General features: G+C 44.3%; 1 pseudogene; it reads left to right on the top strand.

The window, feature by feature from the left end:
- The first annotated feature begins 8,297 nt into the window (after positions 1-8,297).
- LOC148503027 (E3 ubiquitin/ISG15 ligase TRIM25-like) lies at positions 8,298-10,061 on the top strand (annotated as a pseudogene).
- The last annotated feature ends 2,097 nt before the right edge of the window (positions 10,062-12,158 follow it).

Raw genomic sequence — 12,158 nt, 5'->3', positions numbered from 1 at the left:
TGGACACATTAGTGTCATGCTACTGCCTATTTTATTTTTTGTATAATATTTTTTTCTTATACTGTACACACAGACAGACTGGTGATTGATGAGGAGGCAAGAAGCCCCATGCCACGTAAGTACAGTACACCACATTTTTCCTACAGTACAGTACAGTATGTCTCTCCTTTTCTTCCCTTGTCAGTCTCTCTCGACCTCTCTTTCTCTCTTTTTCTCTCTCTTTTTTTCTCTCTCTTTCTCTCTGTTTCTCTCTCTTTTTCTCTATCTCTCTTTCTCTCTCTCTTTTTCTCTCTCTCTCTTTATCTCTCTCTCTTTCTCCCTTTCTTTCTCTCTCCCTCTGTTTTTCTCTTTCTCTCTGTTTCTCTCTCTTTCTTTCTCTCTCTCTTTCTTTCTCTCTCAATCTCTCTTTTTCTCTCTCTCTTTTTGTCTTTCTCCCTTTCTTTCTCTCTCCCTCTGTTTTCTCTTTCTCTCTATGTTTCTCTCTCTCTCTCCCTCTGTTTTTCTTTCTCTCTCTTTTTCACTCTCTCTTTCTCTCTCTGTTTTTCTCTCTTTTTCTCTCTCTCTCCCTGTTTCTCTCTCTCTCTCTCTCTCTTATTTTTTGGCTCTCTCTCTTTATCTCTCTCTTTTTCTCTCTCTTTCTCTTTCTCTCTTTCTTTCTCTCTTTCTCTCTTTCTTTCTATCTCAAGCTCTCTTTTTCTCTCTCTTTTTCTTTCTCCCTTTCTTTCTCTCTCCCTCTGTTTATCTCTTCCTCTCTGTTTCTCTCTCTCTTTCTCTCTTTCCCTCTCTCCCTCTGTTTTTCTCTCTCTCTTACTCTCTCAACACATCTCCAACGGGTGTGAAGACGGGGGTTACAGTAGGTTAATACTGTAGGTTAGGGGGCGAGAGGGTAAGGTACAGCACTGTATAGTTTACTTACCTTCCGATTTCAGGATCTTTTCCTTCGGGCTGACGCTGTTGGGATTTGAACCGGTGGCTGAACAGCCGCCGGCATTTAAATGCCAGTTCCATTTCTCAACCATTTCGATATATTGTTCATGCTGTACAGTATATTTGATATATTGTCTAGTGTATGCAGTGAAGATTTAAAACAAAATAAAAGTATACAGTATATATTTTAAAGGTCTCGAACCAGTGGGACAAAAAAATGGTAGATGCAGTAGGGCTAGGCATTAGCCCCCTAGACTAATGCATCTACTGTAGTTCCTAGAGTCATGGAATCACTACAATGTCTAAGTCCGGGACAGTGTCGACAGTATTGTACTGTATTTACAATAATACAGACAACTGGGCATGCCCAGTGCTATGAGACTCAATATGCCACAATGTAGCGCGCAACTAGCAATGCGCTATATGGCATATGGAGCAACAAACTATAGTACTGTAGCTGGGCACATCTACACTACATACAGTATAATGTATTGAGTTTTGTAAGGGTTGGATAACAATACGGAACTACAGTACTATAGTGAACATTTTTTTAAAAATAAATAAAAAATTGATCAAGGGCTCGAACAGAAGGAGAGAAGTGTAAGCAAGGCAGATCACATAACCCCTTGCCCACAAGTTCCTCCTAGTAAGAATTTCATCTGTCCTCTACAGTACAGTACTTTATGTGACATCTACAGTACCGTACGATGAAGTAATCAGGCGGCTGTAGTACAGAGATAAGAAATCGAACTTCTACATTGCAGACATCTGTACAACCCGGTTCCTGGTTCGAAACCTGGAAGGTTAAACTTTTTTTTTTTATTATTATTATTATTATTATTATTAGACAGTCAAGGTTACACTTTTTATTTTTTAATATTATTATTACACAGTCAGGGTATGGCTATGGCGCAGCGCCACTGGCAATCCATTGCAACCCCTCCACTGGGCATGCGCCAGAGTTCCCATTTGTACCGTAACCCCTTGGAGCTGGCTAACAGTCACCACAGCGCCAACTGTGCTGACATTGATGCAATTTTGCGGTTTAAATGCACAGTCAGTTTGTAATGCAGAGACCTCTCTCTCAAACAGAGCCAACTACAGTTACTGAACTCATAAAATCACTAAAGTTTCCAAGTCTGGGACAGCATTGACATTGACACAAGTTTGCGCTCTAATGCACAGTCAGTTTGTAATACAGAGACTTCCCTCCCAAACAAAGCCCACTACTGTAGCACTTTCTGAAGTCATGAAATGACTATTGTGTATACTGTACTGTAGGAATGCAGACAACTGGGCATGTGCCATGGCATAGCGCTACTTGGATTATGGCTTGGCTCCAGTGGGCATGCGGCACACATTCCATTGTCATTGTAACCCCTCCACTGGGCATGCACCAACTGCGCTGACATTGACACAATTTTGCGGTTTAAACACACAGCCAGTTTGTAATGCAGAGCCCTCTCTCTTAAACAGAGCCCACTACCAGTTGCTGGTCATAAAAAATCACTATAGTGTCCAAGTCTGGGACAGCGCCAGCATTGACGCAAGTTTGCATTCTAAGGTATAGTACAGTATGTACAGTAATAAAAAATCCAACTTTCGCTGTTTGACTCCCGAAGCACTGGACATGCACTCCACATGTACTGTATTGAATACTGAATATTTTAAGTGAAGATTTTAAAAATAATAAAAAAAACATATATTTCCAAGGTCTCGAACCCATGGAACAAGAAGAAGGGAGAAGTGGTGAGACTAGGCATTAGACCGCTAGGCTACACGCTTCACCCATTACTACAGTTCTGTAGTTTGTAAAGTAATGAAACCACTACAATGTCTAAGTCTGGGACAGTGCTGACAGTATTTACATTGGCGCAAGTGTGATTTCAAACTTTATTAGACATTCTTCTACCGCTTTATTATACATTCCTGCTTCCATGTGGAAAACGCTGTAATACTGTATAGTGTACCGAATCACCGCTTCTGTCAACCAATCATCGGGTTGTGATACAGAAAATACATTGGAAATCAGACGCATGCGCTATGTAGTTTAGGAAAAGTGACACCTGGTGGGCAAAAAGTTGTATTACACATAATGACTTTTTTCCAGCATTACACTACGGTACATTACTAAACTTTCTGTGTGGCGCGACTCATGGCGTGGTGTGTGGCGCGCCATGCGTGGCGTGAGAGATAAGCCTATGGCGCAACAAAATAGCTGGGCACTTCTGTATGTTCTTTATTATATTATGTCCCCGTCCCATGTTCCCCCTCCTTATAGCATGTCTGATAGGGAGTCATTCGCGTTTGCTTACTTGCTGTTCCTTTATATGTGCTGCACTGTATTATGCTCTGTATCACTACGTACAATGGTTTGGACACCGGCTTCCATACAGCAATGTATCTACGGGCAATTATCTATCACTGGGACAATTTTTTTTATTATGTATTTTTGCCTTTTCAAGACTGTATCTTTATGTGGATGTGTTCAAAATTGTACCCAAAAATGTTTCTTTTATTTTTTCTACTTGAGAACATAAAATTTGAATAAAAGCACTTTGAAGAAAAAAAATGGGGCCATCATAGAAAGATGTCAGTATCCCTTCAATATAACCCCATCTACATATGAAAGCAAAGTATAATAAAGACACATGAGACAGACAAAGCGTACTTCATCCAGAAAAGGTGACTATCCATCTACCCAATGTAAGGAATCATCCTTACAGTCTGGGTCGTGCTGCTCTGTCCTGATGGGTTTCCTGGCCTAGGGGCTCACAGAGTGTGCTGGTGATGGGTCCTCATTGTGGTGGTGGTCTCCGGGCCCATAGCTCCAGCAGCGTTCCCGCCAGCTCCAGACACTGGGCGATGCCATAGCGGGCCCCCCACAGCTGACTGCATTGCTTTCGGGCTCCTAGCGTGGTGGTGGTCTCAGGGTGCTCAGAGCTGTGACGGCATTCCCGCTGGCTCCAGATACTGGGCACCACCATGTTGGTCCTGGTCAGCTGATCGATAGTCTCTAGTGACAGCCAGGCCGGTGTGCAGATGACTGCATCAGCCAATCCCCACTAGATCCAGGGAATAAGTATCCTGCTCTGACATCATTCCGTGCCTGAGATTTGTCGCTGCTACATGTCCTAGGCTCTACTTCCGGCTAGTGGTCTTAAGCTCCAAGTCCAGTCCCACACTGGCTCCAGTGTATGCTCCAAGTCCAGAACCTCCGTTCACACAGGAATACAATCCAGAACCCTCCCCCTGACAAGAGCTCTGCCAGCGGTGAGCAACAACAAGCGGTCAGCACAACGCACCCGCTTACAGAAACTTAGCCATCCAGAGAAATCCCCTAAGAAGGTACCGTCCCGGGACTCCCCTTTATTTGTAAGGTTGGTGGTGCACACAACCGCACCTCCAATCACAGCTAGGGGCCGCAGCCTGCTATTACTATTAATACAGAAACTGACACTGAGAACAGATGTGATATGGGAGTGTTGGGAATAGACTTATACATTGTGAGATAAGTGAAGTTCTATTTGGGCGTTAGTATTAAAGACTCTAATTGGACGTATACAGGCTTTAATATAGTTGCACCTTCCGTTGTTTTTAACTTTTGATATTTAGTAAGAACCTATTGGAGTAATAACATGAAAGTTGGCTTATTTGTTTCGCCTTCATATACAGGTTCTGTTTTTATCTATTGTTTTTTTTTTCCTATTTGTTTACATATCATTTTAGAATTTACTGACTGTCTGTTTAGATGTGATCATTGCATCTGCATTTGCCACATATGGTTTTAGGCTTATTTCAAATCTTATTATTGTATTTACATATTAAATATAAGTAAATGAATGAGAGCGTTATAGTATTATTACGCTAACAGAGTTATGTAAAGTTTGCACCAACAAAAGCGATGCACAGCCCTGCTCCCCTCTATTTGAGAACACATTGTTCTACAAGTGTCCTAGGCAGCAGCAAAAATGAACCCCATATACAGAGCCATATTCAGGGCAACACTCCAGGGCAGCGCGCGCAGTGCACCACATACCTACATTGCTTATTACACTCTACTTGGCCCGACTAGCACAGTGCCCGTGACCATCTCTCCTGTGATACTTGTGGGCTCCATGCACCTGCTCTCTCTCCTTAGTTACCCCTGACTATACTCCTGGATGCTGGACTCAATCAGTAACCACCATTGCAGCGGGGAACACTATATGGCAACCGCATCAGTGATCTGCATTGCACGGCTCCCTTTGTCACTGGACCCCCGGCTGATTAATATTCCGTCCTTGTCTGCCACTGTCTGTGCTTTTCCACCTGGGCTGGTAGAGAGCATTTCTTTTCATCTGTGGTTACTCTGTAGTCATACAGCAACCTAGACATCTCACTGTCCCCACACTGCTGCATGGGACATCAGTGTTGCTGGATTCTTACAATATCAAGTGCCTGCTGCCATTGGTCTATAATGCGTATAATCTACCGTGCATTATGTGTCCCATCTGTACCACATTGTTACCTGCAGCCTTTTTCTCCAGCTCAGAACTGTGACCGGTACCTCCTATAATTTCAGTCTTTAATTCATGGCTGTGCTCACAACTGGGCTTCTGTCTGCAGCTCCAAGAACATTACATGCTATAGTAACTTACTGTACGTCATTTACCAAGTTATATTCCTCACTGTAACTCATACTTGCCTACTATTGAAAGTCCATTTCAGGGAGATTGTGAAAGCAGCACCTATGAGCGCGGTGGTAAAGTGGGCGTGTCCTGCTACATCTGAGGGGCGTGTCATAAACCTGACTTACATCCAAATGTAAATGAGCCCCAAAGCAGTTAGTAGATCTATGTGTTGATGATAACACACTGATACGTTTCTGATAATGCATGTAGCCATAGGGATCATTGTGCCTTATACCCAATGCATGGAAATTACACTAATTATCCCATTTGAATGTATGTATCTCAGTTTACTTTTATATATAACAGCTTCATAATAGGGGTAAGGTGCAATCAGGGAGATTGCTGGACTCTTCAGGGAGATTGCTGCTATTTCAGGGTGTCTCCCTGACAATCAGGGAGAGTTGGCAAGTATGCTGTAACTGCCATGTAACTTTGGGTTTTTGTCATATCTGTATTATTAATGATATACCATGCCTCCCACCGGGTAATTTATATTATTGCACTCACGGTGGTTGTGATTTTCTACAGCAGTATATGCGTTTCATCCATGTTGTTAGTTCCATCTCACTCTCTTTATCACTCCTATAAATATATATTACCACACTCATCCAGCATATATAGGATCAGTAACTGGCAGGGAGTGCTGGTCCTTGTAGTTCCACGTTGGAGGCATTTCATGTATGTACCCCAAAAGCACCATCACTTTGGAAAGTCTTTTTCCCGGGAGTGCCAACCTGCGAATTGGTGTATCAAGGGCCAGAAGAATGACCTCCCTCTGACTCCTGCTGCTGCGTCCCAGCCTCTGTCCTCCATACTGCTGGTGACAGTGACGGGGGAAGATAATATAACAATGAAAAGTGAGTGCGCAATAAATCAAATAAGTGCAGCCGGCTGGAAGATAAAAGAGAAGCTTTCACCGTTACTTCTGTAATCACTGAATGGGTAGATAGACAGATGGATAATTCAACCCTGGCGCACCCACTGGTTACATGTTTTCATGACATATAGGAGAAAGTAAACAGAAAACAGCATAGCCAATAATAAATCACAGCACCCTAATGTGCAGGAGAATGGAAAAGAGGAGTGAGAGGAAATCCCTCAAGCCCAACAGGCGCAGAGTCTAACGTGCCGGGGGTTTCACCGGGGACCTCTGCAGGGAAGTTTGGACTTTGCAGCGCCCAACACACAGGTCACAGCCCACTATCTGGGTTCCCTAGTATGGGGCTGGTAGTGACTGGATAAGAGACAGAGCAAGGAACTGGAGACGTGCTGGAGCGTAGTGAAACATCACAGTAACAGACTGATCTGGGGAATCGCTGAGGTCAGGAACAGGTTCATTGTAATAATGGTAAAGCTAGTAGCAGGAAAGCTGGAGCTAGGGATAAGCCCTAATACTCTGGCAATTGTTGGTGTTCAGAGTCTCCCTTTTATAGGGAGGAGATTTGAATTGGCGCTGAACGTGACGTCATGCTCGTCACACACTTTTCCTTTACATTTTAAACAGGTGGGCGAGCGCTCTTAGGCATCTTCTGCCACCTGCACACACAGCAGGGGGGGCAACATGGAGGAAGGACTGGCTGCCTGCATTTCACCATGGCTGGTGCTGCCGGAGACCCAGCCGTAGCAGAGACATGGCAGCCTGGGGACCTAATAAGTGAGCTCCAGGCTCCGGGGTACTGCGACACCTACCATATAAACATCCACTCACTGATAAGGTTCCCTAACTATTGGCAAAGATCTGGGGGAAGTAGGAGCCCTGGGGAGCCCAACAGCTAACATACGTCACAAGAAATGACAAAACAATCTCACCGTGGTCACTTCTCTTTAGAGACCATCTATAACTGCGACTTTGGCAGTGTAACCCTGCAGGAAAACAGGATGTTCAACAAGGCGGGGACTCACTACAAGGATTGAGGCCACTGAGAAGTCCGTCTCCCTGTAGTGGTTCCACTCAGACCACCTGCAGGTGCCTCCAAATATTCTGGTGTGGCCTTTTGACTTCCAAAATTGCAACACTTTCAATTGCCTAATTAGTCATTAGACCATACTTGCCAACATTCAGCTCCCTCCTTCCAGGAGGGAGCTGAGTGCCTGCATACAGCAGGGGGCGTGACCGGGTTATGAGGCCGCTTTGGGGACAGGGTTAGGGCGTGATCGCACGATCGCGTCATCGTGGCCCCACCAGCTCTTCACAATGCCGAAAATAAAGGCATTGTGAAGCAGGGGGCAGAGCAATAGCGTCATCGGAACCCCCCCCCCACTGCAAGGGTTTCTAGTAGCAGTCTGGGGAGAAGCCGGGAGGCTTGCCTGCCTCTCCGGGGGGATCGGGAGCGGCACCCAATATTCGTGAGGCTCCCCACCAAATCGGGAGGGTAGGCAAGCCTGCACTAGAGGAGTGTGCAAGGGGTTCTGAAGGTGTCTGACATTTTTAGCTTAAAATAGCAATTTTTCATTTTTACAGGTGTGTAAAAAAAAAAGACTCAGCAGAGATAGGGTTAATAAAATTCAAACCGCTGATTGCAGTCAAAGTAACTGGTGCTGTGCAGATTAAATTACCCTGATTGCACAGTGAGTGTATATTTCCTAAATGTATTGCCCTGTCCATTAGTAGAACTGAGCTCATAGATGTAATCTATGCAAAATCAGCTCCCTCTGAGGTTTCTAAGCTCACAGACTTTTACTGCTCTTCTGCCAGCGATGGCATCTGCTGACCTGAGAAAGGAGCTGGACTGTTCCATCTACCTGAGCCTTTATACAGACCCAGGAACCCTGAGCTGTGGACACAACTTCTGCCGGGTCTGTATTCATCAAGTGCTGGATACACAGGAGGGGTCTGGAGTATTCCTGTCCTGAATGCAGAGCAGAATGTAAGGAGCGTCCTGTACTGATACAGAACATTCCTCTGTGTAACATAGTGGGGAGTTTGCTGTCTACTCTGCCAGATCAGGAGAACACTCGAATCTTCTGCACTTACTGTATTCACTCTCCTTGACCTGCTGCTAAATCCTGTCTGCACTGTGAGGCTTATCTGTGTGATAGACACCTGAGAGTACACAGCAAGTCAGCAGATCATGTCTTATCTGATCCATCCACTGCCCTGGGGTCCAGGAAATGCTCTGTCCATAAGAAGATCCTGGAGTATTACTGCACTGAGGACACTGCCTGTATCTTTGTGTCCTGCAGTTTGGCCGGAGAACATCGGGGACACCAGGTGGAGTTGCTGGATGAGGCCTCTGAGAAGATAAAGAAGAAAATTAGAAATGTTCAGCAGAAACTGACAATAAAGAGAGAGGAGACTGAGAAAAGAGTCCAGTGTCTGGAGGAGCACAGGAAAGATGATCAGGAAAAAGCAGCTGGTGTGACAGAGACAGTCAATGTCCTGTTTAGAGACATCAGAAGACAGCTGAAAGACCTGGAAAAGAGAGTCCTGAGTGAGGTCTCCAGACAGGAAGAGAGCGTTTCACTCTCAGCTTCTAATCTGATCCAGCAGCTGGAAATAAAGAAGGACGAGCTGTCCAGGAAGATGCATCACATTGAGGAGCTGTGTAACGTGTCTGATCCACTGACTGTCTTACAGAAACCAGACACAGGTGACTGGTGTGATGGTGAGGACAGAGAGAGACATGATAACCAGGTCCCTGGTGTAGGAGAGCTGGATGTGGGTCACGTCTCAGAGACATTACACACATTATATGATATAATAACCGGTATAAAGAAAGGAATCTATGTGCAGAAATCTACTGACAGACCTCAGGATGTAATCCCAGCATGTAATACAGAATCTGATGTAATCACAGCTGTAATGAAAGGAAACAATGTTCCAGAGCCTACCGACATAGCACTAGGTGTAAACACAGCGGGTAAAACAATATCTGATTTTATAACTGGTATAAAAACAGGGCTCTATGTGCACCGACCTACAGTTATAAGACTGGATACAAACACAGTTGCTAATAATATATATATATATATATATCTATACTGCAAATAAACTGTGCATACTGGTCAAATGATAGCCAGAACCATCCAGAAACACCAGAGAGATTTCAGCATTATAACCAGGTACTAAGCACCACCAGCTTTTCCTCAGGGCGACATTACTTGGATGTGACTGTCAGTGAGTCAGGGTGGTGGAGTGTAGGGATGTGCTATCCCAGTATAGACAGGAGAGGGGATCAGTCACACATTGGTTATAATGACAAGTCCTGGGCTGTGTGTAAGGGGTTGTGTGACCAGTATTCACTGATACATGACAGGAAACAGATCCAGTTGACTAACTCTCCTTGTAATAACGGTGGGATATATCTGGACTATGAGGCAGGACAGCTGTTCTTTTATGCTCCGACTCCACAGATGAGACACTTACACACATTCACTGCCACCTTCACTGAGCCCCTACATGTTGCTTATTGTATAGGGAGAGGTTGTACACATGCATCTGGAGTAGTCAGACACTTATGAGAAATAATTACTAGAAATCCCGCTTGAGACTGGTGACATCACAGGGAGGGACATCTGATTGGTGGTATATGTAGCCAATAGCATGAAGCAGTGGGCGGAGCTACAGCTGAGTGCCTCCACTGTAGAATAACCAGATGTCCCGTGTGTCTGGATGTGATCACTCGTTGGTGTGGTACAAGCTGTCATTGTAAACATAAATGTATGTGGGATTCCTCCATCTCTTTTTCACTGATAGTTGTGATTGGCTGCATTAGCCAGTGTGTACCCTATTATTGTAGTCAGAGCTTCACTTGCACCTAGTGATGTTGTCTCTGTAAGCCGTCTGCTGCTGGGAACTGCAGTCCAAGACTATTTTATTAAAAAAAAAATGAGATGTACTGGACTACACTTCCCAGCATGCCCCAATGCTTTGATTTCTTAACTTCGTATTTATCATAATCACCAAATATAATTAGAATTATCTCTATTATAAAAGTGCTTGTATTACAGGGGTGGAGTATAGAAAATAGAAAAAAATCACTATAATACACATTTTGTAATCATTTGTACAGGTGGGTTAGTAAGTATCATGACTATGAGGTGATTTACATGTCTTTAAGTTTGATAATTATTGTCCATATTTTTCTACCTAAAATGTCGGGATGCATATCTGGGATTCCTGTAATCTGATTGTCACATTTCATGAATAACTAAATAAATACTCCTTATACCGATGCACAGCGCAATGCTATTTGTTTTCTCAAAATAAATGTATTATTATTATTATTATTATTAATAATAATGTATTATTATTTCTATCTATTTATAAGGCGTCACAAGGCTTCTGTACCGCCATACATGAGGGCAAATGAGCAACAAGATAAATGAGTACAGACAATATATGCATTCCATAATTATGTAGCGAAGGAAAGAGGGTCCTGCTCATACCAGGGGATTTGTAGGGGATAAGATTGGACACTATTATTATTATAATAATAATAATAATAATAATAATAATAATAGTTATTTATACAGCACACACACAATCTGCAGGGCATTACAGAGAATATTTCAGTCATTTACATTAGTCCCTGTCTGGTGGGGCTTAATGTCTATAGAGCTGAATCAGAGATGGACGGTATTGCACAAACACACAGAAGTGTCTGTACAATACCGTCCAACAAAATGCAAATGCACAAGGATGTGTATAGGAAATAGAGCCCTCCTGCATTGCATTTGTTGTCTGAGTGCAGCGTCCGTAGATGTCACCTCAGATCACCATCTTAGCCACCACTGATAGTCGCGATGGCTGCTCCTTTGGCCAGGCTAACTGAGCTGAAGGTTACGCAGAAATTCTCAGAAAATGTGTTTAACCCTGGCTATGCGTGCCCAAACACAGCGGAAAATGTGCTCGCAGCCCCATAGGGCTTCTGAGCAAAATTGTGCAAATTGAGGCTCGGAGCTGGCTGCAAGGGGTGCAAGATAAGGTGCCATTCCCGGCATTTAAGGCGAGCTCAGGGAGGGCAGAAACCTCCCGCGGAGCAACTCACACCCTTTGCGGCTAATTGGATTGACCCCTAAGTGTGATCTTGAGTACACACTGACAGATACATTGGCCGATCAATTGATCGGCCAATGTATCTGCTGCCTGTTGGGCAGTGTGTACCCACGATATGTCGGTGAACGTCGGCGTTCACCGACATATCGCATTGGCTGTGCTGCACAGCCGATGGACAGATATGTCTGCAGACATTTCAGTCCATTGGCGGGTGTGTACGGGCGGTCTGCAGACCGCCCATACACACAGAGCGGCAGCTGCGAGGCGGGGGCGGGACACACCCTCCGCCCACTGGGACACGCCCCCTGGTCGTCGGGACCCGCAGATGATGGCCGTTCAGACCATCATCTGCAGATATATCTGTCAGGTGTGTACCCACCGTTGGCTTGGAGGTAAGGGTCAGCATCAATTGATGCTTGCTTTTATTTGGCAGCTGTACGTATCTGGCAGATCGAGAGCAGTAGTCTCACGGTACTTAGCAGGTATTTCGTTTTCTCTAAATTGAAAGGAATCCCTGACCTTACAAGTAGTTTTGTCATCACAAAGGCCTTGAAAGGTTG

The sequence above is a fragment of the Taudactylus pleione genome, unplaced genomic scaffold (assembly GCF_031769625.1).
Source record: "Taudactylus pleione unplaced genomic scaffold, aTauple2 ptg000478l, whole genome shotgun sequence".
In the NCBI taxonomy this organism is placed as follows: Eukaryota; Metazoa; Chordata; class Amphibia; order Anura; family Myobatrachidae; genus Taudactylus; species Taudactylus pleione.
The sequence above is the reverse complement of the archived record's forward strand: the minus strand, read 5'-3'. Positions and strand labels throughout refer to the sequence as shown.